This window comes from Microcebus murinus, chromosome 5 (assembly GCF_040939455.1).
Source record: "Microcebus murinus isolate Inina chromosome 5, M.murinus_Inina_mat1.0, whole genome shotgun sequence".
Classification (NCBI taxonomy): Eukaryota; Metazoa; Chordata; class Mammalia; order Primates; family Cheirogaleidae; genus Microcebus; species Microcebus murinus.
Genome location: NC_134108.1, coordinates 113,760,838 through 113,781,534, shown reverse-complemented (window position 1 = coordinate 113,781,534; position 20,697 = coordinate 113,760,838). Strand labels below are relative to the sequence as shown.

Genomic DNA, 20,697 nt, shown 5'->3' with positions numbered 1-20,697 from the left:
CCGGGGCTGCATTGGACCCCAACCACCCTGGCGTGTGGACTCGCTAAAAATCGGCGATTAGATATTGGATTCCAGCGTCATTGAGGTCATTTCACTAATGAGTGCACCGCAAAGAGTTTCCTAATCCATCTGTGAGGGTGGCAACCGAAAGAGAATTTTAGAGCTGACAGAATAGGCGAGGAAAGGCATAGGAGATTTCCACACCCAGTAAGGAAGCCTTTTCCGAAATGGAAGAAAGAAAGGAGCAAACAGAGACACCGGTAGCCCCCCGCCCGGATGAGAGTCTGCCCCCGAGAGAAAGTACCCTGACCAGGTTCTCCCGTGGGTGGGTGGCGAGCTAGCGGCATTCAGAAGAGCGAGGCCCGCAGTCTGTGCAGAAGACACCTGCACTCGGGTGTGTGTGGCGGCACAATTCACAAGCAGCTCCAGATGTTAATCCAAGGAGAAGCCAGGGAGTTCCCAACGCCCCAGGTGTCCTCAGCCCACGACTGGCTGCTGTGGGAATGCGAAGCCCGGCTCCTTGTCTCAGAGCGGGGCAACCAGGAGGTGTGATGTCCACCCCGGGGTTCCCAGGAGGATCAGGCTGAAGCTGGGACTTGGCCTGAAAGTGTCCCCTCGCATGGCCACCCCCTTCCCCTTCCTGCTCCTCTACTCCTGGTGCCCCTCCATCCAGGGGCCAGACCTTAAAGAGTCACCCGCAAGAGAATCCTGGTCCCAAAGGAGCCTTCTGGGGGACCCGTGCTGAGAGAGGTTGTGGGCATGGCCCGCTGGGGCTCTGCCCGACCCAGGGCTGAGAGATGCAACCTCCCAGCTCTGGGTCCCTGCAGGAAGTGTTGGCAAGCACAGGGCCAGTCCTCCAAAGGCCCAGGTGCAGGGAGCCCAGGCCAAGCAGCCTGTGGAAGAAGCCACATGCTGTGCCACCCCGGGGAACACGACTGCAGGCCACGGCCCTTCCCACCTCCTCCTCCTCCTCCTCCTCCTCCTCCATCTCCTCCTCCTCCCACCCCGCCCCCGCCCCCGCCCCCACATGGCACAGGGCCCAGAGACACCTCAGACACTTGCTACCCAAAGTGCAAAGGGCATCAGTTGCTCCTCCAAACCCCCCCCAGCCCAGCAGACCGCATTGTCCAGCCAGCCCCCGGGCCTCCCTGGGGTGCCCAGCACAAAAGTGCAGACACCCACCGGACCCTCCATCTCAGTTTTCGGATGTTTTTGCCACTCTAAGGACCCGCAGGCCAGCTGGGCCTTCTGGCAGGACAGAGAGCCCCGGAATCCGACGTGGAGAGCTGGGTGTACGTCCCCATGAGGAGGCGGTCCCCACCTCCGCGGCTATCCCCTTGCGGGGAGCGGCAGCCGCGGGGCCTCAGAGAAGACACCAGGCTGGGCCCCCACGGCACAGCGGGAGCACGTCCCCCGCAGGCCACTTAGCCACGGCGGCCAGCCGGCGGACGGTTGGGTTGCGCGAGACGCTGCGGCCGCCCTGCTACCGGGTTCCTGGGAGGGCGTCCTGGAACCAGCGTCCACACCAAGCCCTTGGAAGGCCCAGGCGACGGAGGAGCCCCGTCAGGCAGGGGCCGAGGACGGTGACGGCCCGGGCGGGGAGGAGCGTGTCAGGCAGGGGCAGAGGACGGTGACAGGTGACGGCCCGGGCGGGGAGGAGCGTGTCAGGCAGGGGCAGAGGACGGTGACGGTGACAGGTGACAGGCCGGGCGGGAAGGAGTCAGTCAGGCAGGGGCCGTGGAGGAGACGGGCTGGGTAAGGGTTAGGGTTAGAGTCAGGGCACAAGTCACAATCGCAAAGACCTGGAAGCCACCCGAGTGCCCATCGACCCACGAGTGGGTAAATAAAATGTGGCGCGTGGACACCACGGAGTGCTATTCGGCTATGAGGAGCAGCGGTGAGGGGGCACCTCTCGTGGTTCTCCTGGCCAGAGCTGGAACCCGTTCCAGTAAGCCAAGTATCCCAAGAATGGACACACGAGCACCACGTGCTCGCGCTCACCAGCAAATGGGTACGAACCGATGGACACCTAAGTGGACACAGAGGAATCACCTTCTTCGGGTGGGTGTCGGGCGGGTGGGGGGAGGGGATGGGCGTACACATCCATTAGGAATGGGGTGGGTGCGCACCGACTGGGGGATGGGCGCACTTGAAGCTCTGACCCGAGGGGGGAGGCTGGGAGAGGGCAACGCACCCGACCTTAACATTGGTGCCCCCACAATATGCTGGAGCAACATGAGAGGTAAATGAATAAGAACACGGGGGGGGAGGGGGGCACGGGCAACACATGTCACCTTAAAACTTGGACTCCCATCATCTGCTTGAAAAGAGAGAGAAAAGAAAATGCAATAATAGAGATAAGAGACACTTTTTAAAAATAATGAATCCGGCCGGGCGCTGTGGCTCACGCCTGTAATCCTAGCTCTTGGGAGGCCGAGGCGGGCGGATTGCTCAAGGTCAGGAGTTCAAAACCAGCCTGAGCAAGAGCGAGACCCCGTCTCTACTATAAATAGAAAGAAATTAATTGGCCAACTGATATATATATAAAAAATTAGCGGGGCATGGTGGCGCATGCCTGCAGTCCCAGCTACCCTGGAGGCTGAGGCAGAAGGATCACTCGAGCCCAGGAGTTTGAAGTTGCTGTGAGCTAGGCTGACGCCACGGCACTCAGTCTAGCCTGGGCAACAAACCGAGACTCTGTCTCAAAAAAAAAAAAAAAAAAAAAAAAATGAATCCGAAGAGAAAAGTAAAAGGAGGCCTGTGGAGCAGGTCTGGGTGTGACTCCGGATCCCCGAACATCAGGTGCCACCACCAAAGATTCCTACGTGTAGCCCATAGAACCCCAAAAGCAACGGGATGAGTTCTGGTCACATACTCCCTCAAAATGACATCCAGGCCTTCTTCTGGAACTCCCTCCCCTCTCAGACTCTCAAGGTTTCCTCCGGCGTGTCGGCTCCCACAGAGCAGACCTTTGGTCTGAGACCTGACTGTCCAGAAGCCACGCATGCTGCCGCGTGGCGGCGGTGTCACGGCTCGGGACAAGAGGAGGCCCCACGGTGCGGGCTGGGGCGCCAGGCACCGCGGCGGGCGCTGAGGGTGGGGGTCACCCCCACCCCGGGCCGCCCCCGCACTCCCAGAAACGCCACAGAACCAGAGGCAAAAAAAAAAAAAAAAGAAGAAGAAGCCTATGGCACCCGGTATTCCCGGGCGGTCTCCCATCCAAGTTCTAACCAGGCCCGACCCTGCTTAGCTTCCGAGACCAGACGGGATCGGGCGCGTTCGGGGTGGTGTGGTCGTGGACGGCGGAGGGCGCCCCTGCCCCGCTCAAGAAGCCGAGCCTCTCTGCGCTTCCCCGCCGCCTCCTCCCGCCCCAGGCCCCGCGCTGGGCCGGGCCTGTTGAGTTCGCCGGCCGGGTCCCGTGGGCTCCGAGGGACGGGGTGACAGGCGGGGCGGGCAGGGAGCGGCGGGCCGGGGTTGGGGGCTGTCTCTCTATACACACACACTCACACTCACACTCACTCACTCACTCACACTCACACAAGATGCGCCTCCACGGCTGGACCCGCCAAGGTGGAGACCTTCCAGCCCCCCTCCTCTCCTCGCCTGGCCTCCTTCACCTCCCCGCCCCCCACCCCCAGCGCGCCTCCGGGGCCGCTGACTGCGCACGGGCGGGTGGGCGGGCGGGGCGCTCGCCCTTTGACCCCAGCCAGGGGCCGCCCTCCCCCACAACCCCTTTCAGCTGTGCCCCCCACCCTGTGGCCCGGCGGCCGCCTATTCCCCCGGGCCAGGGCTGGGGCACAGCGCACGGGGGAGGGGAGCCAGTGTATGGGGCGTCTCTCTCTCTCTCTCTCTCTCTCGGGATGTGTCCCATGGGTGGGGTGGGGTGGCGTGGTTTGTGGGGCGCTGAAGAAATCAGTCCCCTCCATCTCCTCCCTCTGGAAAACACCCAAGCCCTTGGAGAACTGCCCGCACCGCTACCGTGGGGGCCGGGACCCTCCTCTGTGTCCTCCTGTGGCCCAGTCCAAGGGGCCTGGGCCTGGCCGGGGCTGCATTGGACCCCAACCACCCTGGCGTGTGGACTCGCTAAAAATCGGCGATTAGATATTGGATTCCAGCGTCATTGAGGTCATTTCACTAATGAGTGCACCGCAAAGAGTTTCCTAATCCATCTGTGAGGGTGGCAACCGAAAGAGAATTTTAGAGCTGACAGAATAGGCGAGGAAAGGCATAGGAGATTTCCACACCCAGTAAGGAAGCCTTTTCCGAAATGGAAGAAAGAAAGGAGCAAACAGAGACACCGGTAGCCCCCCGCCCGGATGAGAGTCTGCCCCCGAGAGAAAGTACCCTGACCAGGTTCTCCCGTGGGTGGGTGGCGAGCTAGCGGCATTCAGAAGAGCGAGGCCCGCAGTCTGTGCAGAAGACACCTGCACTCGGGTGTGTGTGGCGGCACAATTCACAAGCAGCTCCAGATGTTAATCCAAGGAGAAGCCAGGGAGTTCCCAACGCCCCAGGTGTCCTCAGCCCACGACTGGCTGCTGTGGGAATGCGAAGCCCGGCTCCTTGTCTCAGAGCGGGGCAACCAGGAGGTGTGATGTCCACCCCGGGGTTCCCAGGAGGATCAGGCTGAAGCTGGGACTTGGCCTGAAAGTGTCCCCTCGCATGGCCACCCCCTTCCCCTTCCTGCTCCTCTACTCCTGGTGCCCCTCCATCCAGGGGCCAGACCTTAAAGAGTCACCCGCAAGAGAATCCTGGTCCCAAAGGAGCCTTCTGGGGGACCCGTGCTGAGAGAGGTTGTGGGCATGGCCCGCTGGGGCTCTGCCCGACCCAGGGCTGAGAGATGCAACCTCCCAGCTCTGGGTCCCTGCAGGAAGTGTTGGCAAGCACAGGGCCAGTCCTCCAAAGGCCCAGGTGCAGGGAGCCCAGGCCAAGCAGCCTGTGGAAGAAGCCACATGCTGTGCCACCCCGGGGAACACGACTGCAGGCCACGGCCCTTCCCACCTCCTCCTCCTCCTCCTCCTCCTCCTCCATCTCCTCCTCCTCCCACCCCGCCCCCGCCCCCGCCCCCACATGGCACAGGGCCCAGAGACACCTCAGACACTTGCTACCCAAAGTGCAAAGGGCATCAGTTGCTCCTCCAAACCCCCCCCAGCCCAGCAGACCGCATTGTCCAGCCAGCCCCCGGGCCTCCCTGGGGTGCCCAGCACAAAAGTGCAGACACCCACCGGACCCTCCATCTCAGTTTTCGGATGTTTTTGCCACTCTAAGGACCCGCAGGCCAGCTGGGCCTTCTGGCAGGACAGAGAGCCCCGGAATCCGACGTGGAGAGCTGGGTGTACGTCCCCATGAGGAGGCGGTCCCCACCTCCGCGGCTATCCCCTTGCGGGGAGCGGCAGCCGCGGGGCCTCAGAGAAGACACCAGGCTGGGCCCCCACGGCACAGCGGGAGCACGTCCCCCGCAGGCCACTTAGCCACGGCGGCCAGCCGGCGGACGGTTGGGTTGCGCGAGACGCTGCGGCCGCCCTGCTACCGGGTTCCTGGGAGGGCGTCCTGGAACCAGCGTCCACACCAAGCCCTTGGAAGGCCCAGGCGACGGAGGAGCCCCGTCAGGCAGGGGCCGAGGACGGTGACGGCCCGGGCGGGGAGGAGCGTGTCAGGCAGGGGCAGAGGACGGTGACAGGTGACGGCCCGGGCGGGGAGGAGCGTGTCAGGCAGGGGCAGAGGACGGTGACGGTGACAGGTGACAGGCCGGGCGGGAAGGAGTCAGTCAGGCAGGGGCCGTGGAGGAGACGGGCTGGGTAAGGGTTAGGGTTAGAGTCAGGGCACAAGTCACAATCGCAAAGACCTGGAAGCCACCCGAGTGCCCATCGACCCACGAGTGGGTAAATAAAATGTGGCGCGTGGACACCACGGAGTGCTATTCGGCTATGAGGAGCAGCGGTGAGGGGGCACCTCTCGTGGTTCTCCTGGCCAGAGCTGGAACCCGTTCCAGTAAGCCAAGTATCCCAAGAATGGACACACGAGCACCACGTGCTCGCGCTCACCAGCAAATGGGTACGAACCGATGGACACCTAAGTGGACACAGAGGAATCACCTTCTTCGGGTGGGTGTCGGGCGGGTGGGGGGAGGGGATGGGCGTACACATCCATTAGGAATGGGGTGGGTGCGCACCGACTGGGGGATGGGCGCACTTGAAGCTCTGACCCGAGGGGGGAGGCTGGGAGAGGGCAACGCACCCGACCTTAACATTGGTGCCCCCACAATATGCTGGAGCAACATGAGAGGTAAATGAATAAGAACACGGGGGGGGAGGGGGGCACGGGCAACACATGTCACCTTAAAACTTGGACTCCCATCATCTGCTTGAAAAGAGAGAGAAAAGAAAATGCAATAATAGAGATAAGAGACACTTTTTAAAAATAATGAATCCGGCCGGGCGCTGTGGCTCACGCCTGTAATCCTAGCTCTTGGGAGGCCGAGGCGGGCGGATTGCTCAAGGTCAGGAGTTCAAAACCAGCCTGAGCAAGAGCGAGACCCCGTCTCTACTATAAATAGAAAGAAATTAATTGGCCAACTGATATATATATAAAAAATTAGCGGGGCATGGTGGCGCATGCCTGCAGTCCCAGCTACCCTGGAGGCTGAGGCAGAAGGATCACTCGAGCCCAGGAGTTTGAAGTTGCTGTGAGCTAGGCTGACGCCACGGCACTCAGTCTAGCCTGGGCAACAAACCGAGACTCTGTCTCAAAAAAAAAAAAAAAAAAAAAAATGAATCCGAAGAGAAAAGTAAAAGGAGGCCTGTGGAGCAGGTCTGGGTGTGACTCCGGATCCCCGAACATCAGGTGCCACCACCAAAGATTCCTACGTGTAGCCCATAGAACCCCAAAAGCAACGGGATGAGTTCTGGTCACATACTCCCTCAAAATGACATCCAGGCCTTCTTCTGGAACTCCCTCCCCTCTCAGACTCTCAAGGTTTCCTCCGGCGTGTCGGCTCCCACAGAGCAGACCTTTGGTCTGAGACCTGACTGTCCAGAAGCCACGCATGCTGCCGCGTGGCGGCGGTGTCACGGCTCGGGACAAGAGGAGGCCCCACGGTGCGGGCTGGGGCGCCAGGCACCGCGGCGGGCGCTGAGGGTGGGGGTCACCCCCACCCCGGGCCGCCCCCGCACTCCCAGAAACGCCACAGAACCAGAGGCAAAAAAAAAAAAAAAAGAAGAAGAAGCCTATGGCACCCGGTATTCCCGGGCGGTCTCCCATCCAAGTTCTAACCAGGCCCGACCCTGCTTAGCTTCCGAGACCAGACGGGATCGGGCGCGTTCGGGGTGGTGTGGTCGTGGACGGCGGAGGGCGCCCCTGCCCCGCTCAAGAAGCCGAGCCTCTCTGCGCTTCCCCGCCGCCTCCTCCCGCCCCAGGCCCCGCGCCGGGCCGGGCCTGTTGAGTTCGCCGGCCGGGTCCCGTGGGCTCCGAGGGACGGGGTGACAGGCGGGGCGGGCAGGGAGCGGCGGGCCGGGGTTGGGGGCTGTCTCTCTATACACACACACTCACACTCACACTCACTCACTCACTCACACTCACACAAGATGCGCCTCCACGGCTGGACCCGCCAAGGTGGAGACCTTCCAGCCCCCCTCCTCTCCTCGCCTGGCCTCCTTCACCTCCCCGCCCCCCACCCCCAGCGCGCCTCCGGGGCCGCTGACTGCGCACGGGCGGGTGGGCGGGCGGGGCGCTCGCCCTTTGACCCCAGCCAGGGGCCGCCCTCCCCCACAACCCCTTTCAGCTGTGCCCCCCACCCTGTGGCCCGGCGGCCGCCTATTCCCCCGGGCCAGGGCTGGGGCACAGCGCACGGGGGAGGGGAGCCAGTGTATGGGGCGTCTCTCTCTCTCTCTCTCTCGGGATGTGTCCCATGGGTGGGGTGGGGTGGCGTGGTTTGTGGGGCGCTGAAGAAATCAGTCCCCTCCATCTCCTCCCTCTGGAAAACACCCAAGCCCTTGGAGAACTGCCCGCACCGCTACCGTGGGGGCCGGGACCCTCCTCTGTGTCCTCCTGTGGCCCAGTCCAAGGGGCCTGGGCCTGGCCGGGGCTGCATTGGACCCCAACCACCCTGGCGTGTGGACTCGCTAAAAATCGGCGATTAGATATTGGATTCCAGCGTCATTGAGGTCATTTCACTAATGAGTGCACCGCAAAGAGTTTCCTAATCCATCTGTGAGGGTGGCAACCGAAAGAGAATTTTAGAGCTGACAGAATAGGCGAGGAAAGGCATAGGAGATTTCCACACCCAGTAAGGAAGCCTTTCCCGAAATGGAAGAAAGAAAGGAGCAAACAGAGACACCGGTAGCCCCCCGCCCGGATGAGAGTCTGCCCCCGAGAGAAAGTACCCTGACCAGGTTCTCCCGTGGGTGGGTGGCGAGCTAGCGGCATTCAGAAGAGCGAGGCCCGCAGTCTGTGCAGAAGACACCTGCACTCGGGTGTGTGTGGCGGCACAATTCACAAGCAGCTCCAGATGTTAATCCAAGGAGAAGCCAGGGAGTTCCCAACGCCCCAGGTGTCCTCAGCCCACGACTGGCTGCTGTGGGAATGCGAAGCCCGGCTCCTTGTCTCAGAGCGGGGCAACCAGGAGGTGTGATGTCCACCCCGGGGTTCCCAGGAGGATCAGGCTGAAGCTGGGACTTGGCCTGAAAGTGTCCCCTCGCATGGCCACCCCCTTCCCCTTCCTGCTCCTCTACTCCTGGTGCCCCTCCATCCAGGGGCCAGACCTTAAAGAGTCACCCGCAAGAGAATCCTGGTCCCAAAGGAGCCTTCTGGGGGACCCGTGCTGAGAGAGGTTGTGGGCATGGCCCGCTGGGGCTCTGCCCGACCCAGGGCTGAGAGATGCAACCTCCCAGCTCTGGGTCCCTGCAGGAAGTGTTGGCAAGCACAGGGCCAGTCCTCCAAAGGCCCAGGTGCAGGGAGCCCAGGCCAAGCAGCCTGTGGAAGAAGCCACATGCTGTGCCACCCCGGGGAACACGACTGCAGGCCATGGCCCTTCCCACCTCCTCCTCCTCCTCCTCCTCCTCCTCCTCCTCCTCCCACCCCGCCCCCGCCCCCGCCCCCACATGGCACAGGGCCCAGAGACACCTCAGACACTTGCTACCCAAAGTGCAAAGGGCATCAGTTGCTCCTCCAAACCCCCCCCAGCCCAGCAGACCGCATTGTCCAGCCAGCCCCCGGGCCTCCCTGGGGTGCCCAGCACAAAAGTGCAGACACCCACCGGACCCTCCATCTCAGTTTTCGGATGTTTTTGCCACTCTAAGGACCCGCAGGCCAGCTGGGCCTTCTGGCAGGACAGAGAGCCCCGGAATCCGACGTGGAGAGCTGGGTGTACGTCCCCATGAGGAGGCGGTCCCCACCTCCGCGGCTATCCCCTTGCGGGGAGCGGCAGCCGCGGGGCCTCAGAGAAGACACCAGGCTGGGCCCCCACGGCACAGCGGGAGCACGTCCCCCGCAGGCCACTTAGCCACGGCGGCCAGCCGGCGGACGGTTGGGTTGCGCGAGACGCTGCGGCCGCCCTGCTACCGGGTTCCTGGGAGGGCGTCCTGGAACCAGCGTCCACACCAAGCCCTTGGAAGGCCCAGGCGACGGAGGAGCCCCGTCAGGCAGGGGCCGAGGACGGTGACGGCCCGGGCGGGGAGGAGCGTGTCAGGCAGGGGCAGAGGACGGTGACAGGTGACGGCCCGGGCGGGGAGGAGCGTGTCAGGCAGGGGCAGAGGACGGTGACAGGTGACAGGCCGGGCGGGAAGGAGTCAGTCAGGCAGGGGCCGTGGAGGAGATGGGCTGGGTAAGGGTTAGGGTTAGAGTCAGGGCACAAGTCACAATCGCAAAGACCTGGAAGCCACCCGAGTGCCCATCGACCCACGAGTGGGTAAATAAAATGTGGCGCGTGGACACCACGGAGTGCTATTCGGCTATGAGGAGCAGCGGTGAGGGGGCACCTCTCGTGGTTCTCCTGGCCAGAGCTGGAACCCGTTCCAGTAAGCCAAGTATCCCAAGAATGGACACACGAGCACCACGTGCTCGCGCTCACCAGCAAATGGGTACGAACCGATGGACACCTAAGTGGACACAGAGCAATCACCTTCTTCGGGTGGGTGTCGGGCGGGTGGGGGGAGGGGATGGGCATACACATCCATTAGGAATGGGGTGGGTGCGCACCGACTGGGGGATGGGCGCACTTGAAGCTCTGACCCGAGGGGGGAGGCTGGGAGAGGGCAACGCACCCGACCTTAACATTGGTGCCCCCACAATATGCTGGAGCAACATGAGAGGTAAATGAATAAGAACACGGGGGGGGAGGGGGGCACGGGCAACACATGTCACCTTAAAACTTGGACTCCCATCATCTGCTTGAAAAGAGAGAGAAAAGAAAATGCAATAATAGAGATAAGAGACACTTTTTAAAAATAATGAATCCGGCCGGGCGCTGTGGCTCACGCCTGTAATCCTAGCTCTTGGGAGGCCGAGGCGGGCGGATTGCTCAAGGTCAGGAGTTCAAAACCAGCCTGAGCAAGAGCGAGACCCCGTCTCTACTATAAATAGAAAGAAATTAATTGGCCAACTGATATATATATAAAAAATTAGCGGGGCATGGTGGCGCATGCCTGCAGTCCCAGCTACCCTGGAGGCTGAGGCAGAAGGATCACTCGAGCCCAGGAGTTTGAAGTTGCTGTGAGCTAGGCTGACGCCACGGCACTCAGTCTAGCCTGGGCAACAAACCGAGACTCTGTCTCAAAAAAAAAAAAAAAAAAATGAATCCGTAGAGAAAAGTAAAAGGAGGCCTGTGGAGCAGGTCTGGGTGTGACTCCGGATCCCCGAACATCAGGTGCCACCACCAAAGATTCCTACGTGTAGCCCATAGAACCCCAACAGCAACGGGACGAGTTCTGGTCACATACTCCCTCAAAATGACATCCAGGCCTTCTTCTGGAACTCCCTCCCCTCTCAGACTCTCAAGGTTTCCTCCGGCGTGTCGGCTCCCACAGAGCAGACCTTTGGTCTGAGACCTGACTGTCCAGAAGCCACGCATGCTGCCGCGTGGCGGCGGTGTCACGGCTCGGGACAAGAGGAGGCCCCACGGTGCGGGCTGGGGCGCCAGGCACCGCGGCGGGCGCTGAGGGTGGGGGTGACCCCCACCCCGGGCCGCCCCCGCACTCCCAGAAACGCCACAGAACCAGAGGCAAAAAAAAAAAAAAAGAAGAAGAAGCCTATGGCACCCGGTATTCCCGGGCGGTCTCCCATCCAAGTTCTAACCAGGCCCGACCCTGCTTAGCTTCCGAGACCAGACGGGATCGGGCGCGTTCGGGGTGGTGTGGTCGTGGACGGCGGAGGGCGCCCCTGCCCCGCTCAAGAAGCCGAGCCTCTCTGCGCGCTTCCCCGCCGCCTCCTCCCGCCACAGGCCCCGCGCCGGGCCGGGCCTGTTGAGTTCGCCGGCCGGGTCCCGTGGGCTCCGAGGGACGGGGTGACAGGCGGGGCGGGCAGGGAGCGGCGGGCCGGGGTTGGGGGCTGTCTCTCTATACACACACACTCACACTCACACTCACTCACTCACTCACACTCACACAAGATGCGCCTCCACGGCTGGACCCGCCAAGGTGGAGACCTTCCAGCCCCCCTCCTCTCCTCGCCTGGCCTCCTTCACCTCCCCGCCCCCCACCCCCAGCGCGCCTCCGGGGCCGCTGACTGCGCACGGGCGGGTGGGCGGGCGGGGCGCTCGCCCTTTGACCCCAGCCAGGGGCCGCCCTCCCCCACAACCCCTTTCAGCTGTGCCCCCCACCCTGTGGCCCGGCGGCCGCCTATTCCCCCGGGCCAGGGCTGGGGCACAGCGCACGGGGGAGGGGAGCCAGTGTATGGGGCGTCTCTCTCTCTCTCTCTCTCTCTCGGGATGTGTCCCATGGGTGGGGTGGGGTGGCGTGGTTTGTGGGGCGCTGAAGAAATCAGTCCCCTCCATCTCCTCCCTCTGGAAAACACCCAAGCCCTTGGAGAACTGCCCGCACCGCTACCGTGGGGGCCGGGACCCTCCTCTGTGTCCTCCTGTGGCCCAGTCCAAGGGGCCTGGGCCTGGCCGGGGCTGCATTGGACCCCAACCACCCTGGCGTGTGGACTCGCTAAAAATCGGCGATTAGATATTGGATTCCAGCGTCATTGAGGTCATTTCACTAATGAGTGCACCGCAAAGAGTTTCCTAATCCATCTGTGAGGGTGGCAACCGAAAGAGAATTTTAGAGCTGACAGAATAGGCGAGGAAAGGCATAGGAGATTTCCACACCCAGTAAGGAAGCCTTTCCCGAAATGGAAGAAAGAAAGGAGCAAACAGAGACACCGGTAGCCCCCCGCCCGGATGAGAGTCTGCCCCTGAGAGAAAGCACCCTGACCAGGTTCTCCCGTGGGTGGGTGGCGAGCTAGCGGCATTCAGAAGAGCGAGGCCCGCAGTCTGTGCAGAAGACACCTGCACTCGGGTGTGTGTGGCGGCACAATTCACAAGCAGCTCCAGATGTTAATCCAAGGAGAAGCCAGGGAGTTCCCAACGCCCCAGGTGTCCTCAGCCCACGACTGGCTGCTGTGGGAATGCGAAGCCCGGCTCCTTGTCTCAGAGCGGGGCAACCAGGAGGTGTGATGTCCACCCCGGGGTTCCCAGGAGGATCAGGCTGAAGCTGGGACTTGGCCTGAAAGTGTCCCCTCGCATGGCCACCCCCTTCCCCTTCCTGCTCCTCTACTCCTGGTGCCCCTCCATCCAGGGGCCAGACCTTAAAGAGTCACCCGCAAGAGAATCCTGGTCCCAAAGGAGCCTTCTGGGGGACCCGTGCTGAGAGAGGTTGTGGGCATGGCCCGCTGGGGCTCTGCCCGACCCAGGGCTGAGAGATGCAACCTCCCAGCTCTGGGTCCCTGCAGGAAGTGTTGGCAAGCACAGGGCCAGTCCTCCAAAGGCCCAGGTGCAGGGAGCCCAGGCCAAGCAGCCTGTGGAAGAAGCCACATGCTGTGCCACCCCGGGGAACACGACTGCAGGCCACGGCCCTTCCCACCTCCTCCTCCTCCTCCTCCTCCTCCTCCATCTCCTCCTCCTCCCACCCCGCCCCCGCCCCCGCCCCCACATGGCACAGGGCCCAGAGACACCTCAGACACTTGCTACCCAAAGTGCAAAGGGCATCAGTTGCTCCTCCAAACCCCCCCCAGCCCAGCAGACCGCATTGTCCAGCCAGCCCCCGGGCCTCCCTGGGGTGCCCAGCACAAAAGTGCAGACACCCACCGGACCCTCCATCTCAGTTTTCGGATGTTTTTGCCACTCTAAGGACCCGCAGGCCAGCTGGGCCTTCTGGCAGGACAGAGAGCCCCGGAATCCGACGTGGAGAGCTGGGTGTACGTCCCCATGAGGAGGCGGTCCCCACCTCCGCGGCTATCCCCTTGCGGGGAGCGGCAGCCGCGGGGCCTCAGAGAAGACACCAGGCTGGGCCCCCACGGCACAGCGGGAGCACGTCCCCCGCAGGCCACTTAGCCACGGCGGCCAGCCGGCGGACGGTTGGGTTGCGCGAGACGCTGCGGCCGCCCTGCTACCGGGTTCCTGGGAGGGCGTCCTGGAACCAGCGTCCACACCAAGCCCTTGGAAGGCCCAGGCGACGGAGGAGCCCCGTCAGGCAGGGGCCGAGGACGGTGACGGCCCGGGCGGGGAGGAGCGTGTCAGGCAGGGGCAGAGGACGGTGACAGGTGACGGCCCGGGCGGGGAGGAGCGTGTCAGGCAGGGGCAGAGGACGGTGACGGTGACAGGTGACAGGCCGGGCGGGAAGGAGTCAGTCAGGCAGGGGCCGTGGAGGAGACGGGCTGGGTAAGGGTTAGGGTTAGAGTCAGGGCACAAGTCACAATCGCAAAGACCTGGAAGCCACCCGAGTGCCCATCGACCCACGAGTGGGTAAATAAAATGTGGCGCGTGGACACCACGGAGTGCTATTCGGCTATGAGGAGCAGCGGTGAGGGGGCACCTCTCGTGGTTCTCCTGGCCAGAGCTGGAACCCGTTCCAGTAAGCCAAGTATCCCAAGAATGGACACACGAGCACCACGTGCTCGCGCTCACCAGCAAATGGGTACGAACCGATGGACACCTAAGTGGACACAGAGGAATCACCTTCTTCGGGTGGGTGTCGGGCGGGTGGGGGGAGGGGATGGGCATACACATCCATTAGGAATGGGGTGGGTGCGCACCGACTGGGGGATGGGCGCACTTGAAGCTCTGACCCGAGGGGGGAGGCTGGGAGAGGGCAACGCACCCGACCTTAACATTGGTGCCCCCACAATATGCTGGAGCAACATGAGAGGTAAATGAATAAGAACACGGGGGGGGAGGGGGGCACGGGCAACACATGTCACCTTAAAACTTGGACTCCCATCATCTGCTTGAAAAGAGAGAGAAAAGAAAATGCAATAATAGAGATAAGAGACACTTTTTAAAAATAATGAATCCGGCCGGGCGCTGTGGCTCACGCCTGTAATCCTAGCTCTTGGGAGGCCGAGGCGGGCGGATTGCTCAAGGTCAGGAGTTCAAAACCAGCCTGAGCAAGAGCGAGACCCCGTCTCTACTATAAATAGAAAGAAATTAATTGGCCAACTGATATATATATAAAAAATTAGCGGGGCATGGTGGCGCATGCCTGCAGTCCCAGCTACCCTGGAGGCTGAGGCAGAAGGATCACTCGAGCCCAGGAGTTTGAAGTTGCTGTGAGCTAGGCTGACGCCACGGCACTCAGTCTAGCCTGGGCAACAAACCGAGACTCTGTCTCAAAAAAAAAAAAAAAAAAAATGAATCCGAAGAGAAAAGTAAAAGGAGGCCTGTGGAGCAGGTCTGGGTGTGACTCCGGATCCCCGAACATCAGGTGCCACCACCAAAGATTCCTACGTGTAGCCCATAGAACCCCAAAAGCAACGGGATGAGTTCTGGTCACATACTCCCTCAAAATGACATCCAGGCCTTCTTCTGGAACTCCCTCCCCTCTCAGACTCTCAAGGTTTCCTCCGGCGTGTCGGCTCCCACAGAGCAGACCTTTGGTCTGAGACCTGACTGTCCAGAAGCCACGCATGCTGCCGCGTGGCGGCGGTGTCACGGCTCGGGACAAGAGGAGGCCCCACGGTGCGGGCTGGGGCGCCAGGCACCGCGGCGGGCGCTGAGGGTGGGGGTCACCCCCACCCCGGGCCGCCCCCGCACTCCCAGAAACGCCACAGAACCAGAGGCAAAAAAAAAAAAAAAAGAAGAAGAAGCCTATGGCACCCGGTATTCCCGGGCGGTCTCCCATCCAAGTTCTAACCAGGCCCGACCCTGCTTAGCTTCCGAGACCAGACGGGATCGGGCGCGTTCGGGGTGGTGTGGTCGTGGACGGCGGAGGGCGCCCCTGCCCCGCTCAAGAAGCCGAGCCTCTCTGCGCGCTTCCCCGCCGCCTCCTCCCGCCACAGGCCCCGCGCCGGGCCGGGCCTGTTGAGTTCGCCGGCCGGGTCCCGTGGGCTCCGAGGGACGGGGTGACAGGCGGGGCGGGCAGGGAGCGGCGGGCCGGGGTTGGGGGCTGTCTCTCTATACACACACACTCACACTCACACTCACTCACTCACTCACACTCACACAAGATGCGCCTCCACGGCTGGACCCGCCAAGGTGGAGACCTTCCAGCCCCCCTCCTCTCCTCGCCTGGCCTCCTTCACCTCCCCGCCCCCCACCCCCAGCGCGCCTCCGGGGCCGCTGACTGGGCACGGGCGGGGGCGCTCGCCCTTTGACCCCAGCCAGGGGCCGCCCTCCCCCACAACCCCTTTCAGCTGTGCCCCCCACCCTGTGGCCCGCGGCCGCCTATTCCCCCGGGCCAGGGCTGGGGCACAGCGCACGGGGGAGGGGAGCCAGTGTATGGGGCGTCTCTCTCTCTGGGGATGTGTCCCATGGGTGGGGTGGGGTGGCGTGGTTTGTGGGGCGCTGAAGAAATCAGTCCCCTCCATCTCCTCCCTCTGGAAAACACCCAAGCCCTTGGAGAACTGCCCGCACCGCTACCGTGGGGGCCGGGACCCTCCTCTGTGTCCTCCTGTGGCCCAGTCCAAGGGGCCTGGGCCTGGCCGGGGCTGCATTGGACCCCAACCACCCTGGCGTGTGGACTCGCTAAAAATCGGCGATTAGATATTGGATTCCAGCGTCATTGAGGTCATTTCACTAATGAGTGCACCGCAAAGAGTTTCCTAATCCATCTGTGAGGGTGGCAACCGAAAGAGAATTTTAGAGCTGACAGAATAGGCGAGGAAAGGCATAGGAGATTTCCACACCCAGTAAGGAAGCCTTTTCCGAAATGGAAGAAAGAAAGGAGCAAACAGAGACACCGGTAGCCCCCCGCCCGGATGAGAGTCTGCCCCCGAGAGAAAGTACCCTGACCAGGTTCTCCCGTGGGTGGGTGGCGAGCTAGCGGCATTCAGAAGAGCGAGGCCCGCAGTCTGTGCAGAAGACACCTGCACTCGGGTGTGTGTGGCGGCACAATTCACAAGCAGCTCCAGATGTTAATCCAAGGAGAAGCCAGGGAGTTCCCAACGCCCCAGGTGTCCTCAGCCCACGACTGGCTGCTGTGGGAATGCGAAGCCCGGCTCCTTGTCTCAGAGCGGGGCAACCAGGAGGTGTGATGTCCACCCCGGGGTTCCCAGGAGGATCAGGCTGAAGCTGGGACTTGGCCTGAAAGTGTCCCCTCGCATGGCCACCCCCTTCCCCTTCCTGCTCCTCTACTCCTGGTGCCCCTCCATCCAGGGGCCAGACCTTAAAGAGTCACCCGCAAGAGAATCCTGGTCCCAAAGGAGCCTTCTGGGGGACCCGTGCTGAGAGAGGTTGTGGGCATGGCCCGCTGGGGCTCTGCCCGACCCAGGGCTGAGAGATGCAACCTCCCAGCTCTGGGTCCCTGCAGGAAGTGTTGGCAAGCACAGGGCCAGTCCTCCAAAGGCCCAGGTGCAGGGAGCCCAGGCCAAGCAGCCTGTGGAAGAAGCCACATGCTGTGCCACCCCGGGGAACACGACTGCAGGCCACGGCCCTTCCCACCTCCTCCTCCTCCTCCTCCTCCTCCTCCATCTCCTCCTCCTCCCACCCCGCCCCCGCCCCCGCCCCCACATGGCACAGGGCCCAGAGACACCTCAGACACTTGCTACCCAAAGTGCAAAGGGCATCAGTTGCTCCTCCAAACCCCCCCCAGCCCAGCAGACCGCATTGTCCAGCCAGCCCCCGGGCCTCCCTGGGGTGCCCAGCACAAAAGTGCAGACACCCACCGGACCCTCCATCTCAGTTTTCGGATGTTTTTGCCACTCTAAGGACCCGCAGGCCAGCTGGGCCTTCTGGCAGGACAGAGAGCCCCGGAATCCGACGTGGAGAGCTGGGTGTACGTCCCCATGAGGAGGCGGTCCCCACCTCCGCGGCTATCCCCTTGCGGGGAGCGGCAGCCGCGGGGCCTCAGAGAAGACACCAGGCTGGGCCCCCACGGCACAGCGGGAGCACGTCCCCCGCAGGCCACTTAGCCACGGCGGCCAGCCGGCGGACGGTTGGGTTGCGCGAGACGCTGCGGCCGCCCTGCTACCGGGTTCCTGGGAGGGCGTCCTGGAACCAGCGTCCACACCAAGCCCTTGGAAGGCCCAGGCGACGGAGGAGCCCCGTCAGGCAGGGGCCGAGGACGGTGACGGCCCGGGCGGGGAGGAGCGTGTCAGGCAGGGGCAGAGGACGGTGACAGGTGACGGCCCGGGCGGGGAGGAGCGTGTCAGGCAGGGGCAGAGGACGGTGACGGTGACAGGTGACAGGCCGGGCGGGAAGGAGTCAGTCAGGCAGGGGCCGTGGAGGAGACGGGCTGGGTAAGGGTTAGGGTTAGAGTCAGGGCACAAGTCACAATCGCAAAGACCTGGAAGCCACCCGAGTGCCCATCGACCCACGAGTGGGTAAATAAAATGTGGCGCGTGGACACCACGGAGTGCTATTCGGCTATGAGGAGCAGCGGTGAGGGGGCACCTCTCGTGGTTCTCCTGGCCAGAGCTGGAACCCGTTCCAGTAAGCCAAGTATCCCAAGAATGGACACACGAGCACCACGTGCTCGCGCTCACCAGCAAATGGGTACGAACCGATGGACACCTAAGTGGACACAGAGGAATCACCTTCTTCGGGTGGGTGTCGGGCGGGTGGGGGGAGGGGATGGGCGTACACATCCATTAGGAATGGGGTGGGTGCGCACCGACTGGGGGATGGGCGCACTTGAAGCTCTGACCCGAGGGGGGAGGCTGGGAGAGGGCAACGCACCCGACCTTAACATTGGTGCCCCCACAATATGCTGGAGCAACATGAGAGGTAAATGAATAAGAACACGGGGGGGGAGGGGGGCACGGGCAACACATGTCACCTTAAAACTTGGACTCCCATCATCTGCTTGAAAAGAGAGAGAAAAGAAAATGCAATAATAGAGATAAGAGACACTTTTTAAAAATAATGAATCCGGCCGGGCGCTGTGGCTCACGCCTGTAATCCTAGCTCTTGGGAGGCCGAGGCGGGCGGATTGCTCAAGGTCAGGAGTTCAAAACCAGCCTGAGCAAGAGCGAGACCCCGTCTCTACTATAAATAGAAAGAAATTAATTGGCCAACTGATATATATATAAAAAATTAGCGGGGCATGGTGGCGCATGCCTGCAGTCCCAGCTACCCTGGAGGCTGAGGCAGAAGGATCACTCGAGCCCAGGAGTTTGAAGTTGCTGTGAGCTAGGCTGACGCCACGGCACTCAGTCTAGCCTGGGCAACAAACCGAGACTCTGTCTCAAAAAAAAAAAAAAAAAAAAATGAATCCGAAGAGAAAAGTAAAAGGAGGCCTGTGGAGCAGGTCTGGGTGTGACTCCGGATCCCCGAACATCAGGTGCCACCACCAAAGATTCCTACGTGTAGCCCATAGAACCCCAAAAGCAACGGGATGAGTTCTGGTCACATACTCCCTCAAAATGACATCCAGGCCTTCTTCTGGAACTCCCTCCCCTCTCAGACTCTCAAGGTTTCCTCCGGCGTGTCGGCTCCCACAGAGCAGACCTTTGGTCTGAGACCTGACTGTCCAGAAGCCACGCATGCTGCCGCGTGGCGGCGGTGTCACGGCTCGGGACAAGAGGAGGCCCCACGGTGCGTGCTGGGGCGCCAGGCACCGCGGCGGGCGCTGAGGGTGGGGGTCACCCCCACCCCGGGCCGCCCCCGCACTCCCAGAAACGCCACAGAACCAGAGGCAAAAAAAAAAAAAAAAGAAGAAGAAGCCTATGGCACCCGGTATTCCCGGGCGGTCTCCCATCCAAGTTCTAACCAGGCCCGACCCTGCTTAGCTTCCGAGACCAGACGGGATCGGGCGCGTTCGGGGTGGTGTGGTCGTGGACGGCGGAGGGCGCCCCTGCCCCGCTCAAGAAGCCGAGCCTCTCTGCGCTTCCCCGCCGCCTCCTCCCGCCCCAGGCCCCGCGCCGGGCCGGGCCTGTTGAGTTCGCCGGCCGGGTCCCGTGGGCTCTGAGGGACGGGGTGACAGGCGGGGCGGGCAGGGAGCGGCGGGCCGGGGTTGGGGGCTGTCTCTCTATACACACACACTCACACTCACACTCACTCACTCACTCACACTCACACAAGATGCGCCTCCACGGCTGGACCCGCCAAGGTGGAGACCTTCCAGCCCCCCTCCTCTCCTCGCCTGGCCTCCTTCACCTCCCCGCCCCCCACCCCCAGCGCGCCTCCGGGGCCGCTGACTGCGCACGGGCGGGTGGGCGGGCGGGGCGCTCGCCCTTTGACCCCAGCCAGGGGCCGCCCTCCCCCACAACCCCTTTCAGCTGTGCCCCCCACCCTGTGGCCCGGCGGCCGCCTATTCCCCCGGGCCAGGGCTGGGGCACAGGGCACGGGGGAGGGGAGCCAGTGTATGGGGCGTCTCTCTCTCTCTCTCTCTCTCGGGATGTGTCCCATGGGTGGGGTGGGGTGGCGTGGTTTGTGGGGCGCTGAAGAAATCAGTCCCCTCCATCTCCTCCCTCTGGAAAACACCCAAGCCCTTGGAGAACTGCCCGCACCGCTACCGTGGGGGCCGGGACCCTCCTCTGTGTCCTCCTGTGGCCCAGTCCAAGGGGCCTGGGCCTGGCCGGGGCTGCATTGGACCCCAACCACCCTGGCGTGTGGACTCGCTAAAAATCGGCGATTAGATATTGGATTCCAGCGTCATTGAGGTCATTTCACTAATGAGTGCACCGCAAAGAGTTTCCTAATCCATCTGTGAGGGTGGCAACCGAAAGAGAATTTTAGAGCTGACAGAATAGGCGAGGAAAGGCATAGGAGATTTCCACACCCAGTAAGGAAGCCTTTTCCGAAATGGAAGAAAGAAAGGAGCAAACAGAGACACCGGTAGCCCCCCGCCCGGATGAGAGTCTGCCCCCGAGAGAAAGTACCCTGACCAGGTTCTCCCGTGGGTGGGTGGCGAGCTAGCGGCATTCAGAAGAGCGAGGCCCGCAGTCTGTGCAGAAGACACCTGCACTCGGGTGTGTGTGGCGGCACAATTCACAAGCAGCTCCAGATGTTAATCCAAGGAGAAGCCAGGGAGTTCCCAACGCCCCAGGTGTCCTCAGCCCACGACTGGCTGCTGTGGGAATGCGAAGCCCGGCTCCTTGTCTCAGAGCGGGGCAACCAGGAGGTGTGAT

General features: G+C 62.5%; 5 pseudogenes; all 5 read right to left on the bottom strand.

Annotated features, from left to right (window-relative positions):
- Positions 1-3,182: 3,182 nt before the first annotated feature.
- LOC142871076 (uncharacterized) lies at positions 3,183-3,301 on the bottom strand (annotated as a pseudogene).
- Positions 3,302-7,220: 3,919 nt separating this feature from the next.
- Positions 7,221-7,339, bottom strand: LOC142871075 (uncharacterized; annotated as a pseudogene).
- A 3,898-nt stretch (positions 7,340-11,237) lies between these two features.
- Positions 11,238-11,356, bottom strand: LOC142871074 (uncharacterized; annotated as a pseudogene).
- A 3,918-nt stretch (positions 11,357-15,274) lies between these two features.
- Positions 15,275-15,393, bottom strand: LOC142871073 (uncharacterized; annotated as a pseudogene).
- A 3,895-nt stretch (positions 15,394-19,288) lies between these two features.
- On the bottom strand, positions 19,289-19,407 carry LOC142871072 (uncharacterized; annotated as a pseudogene).
- Positions 19,408-20,697: the final 1,290 nt, after the last annotated feature.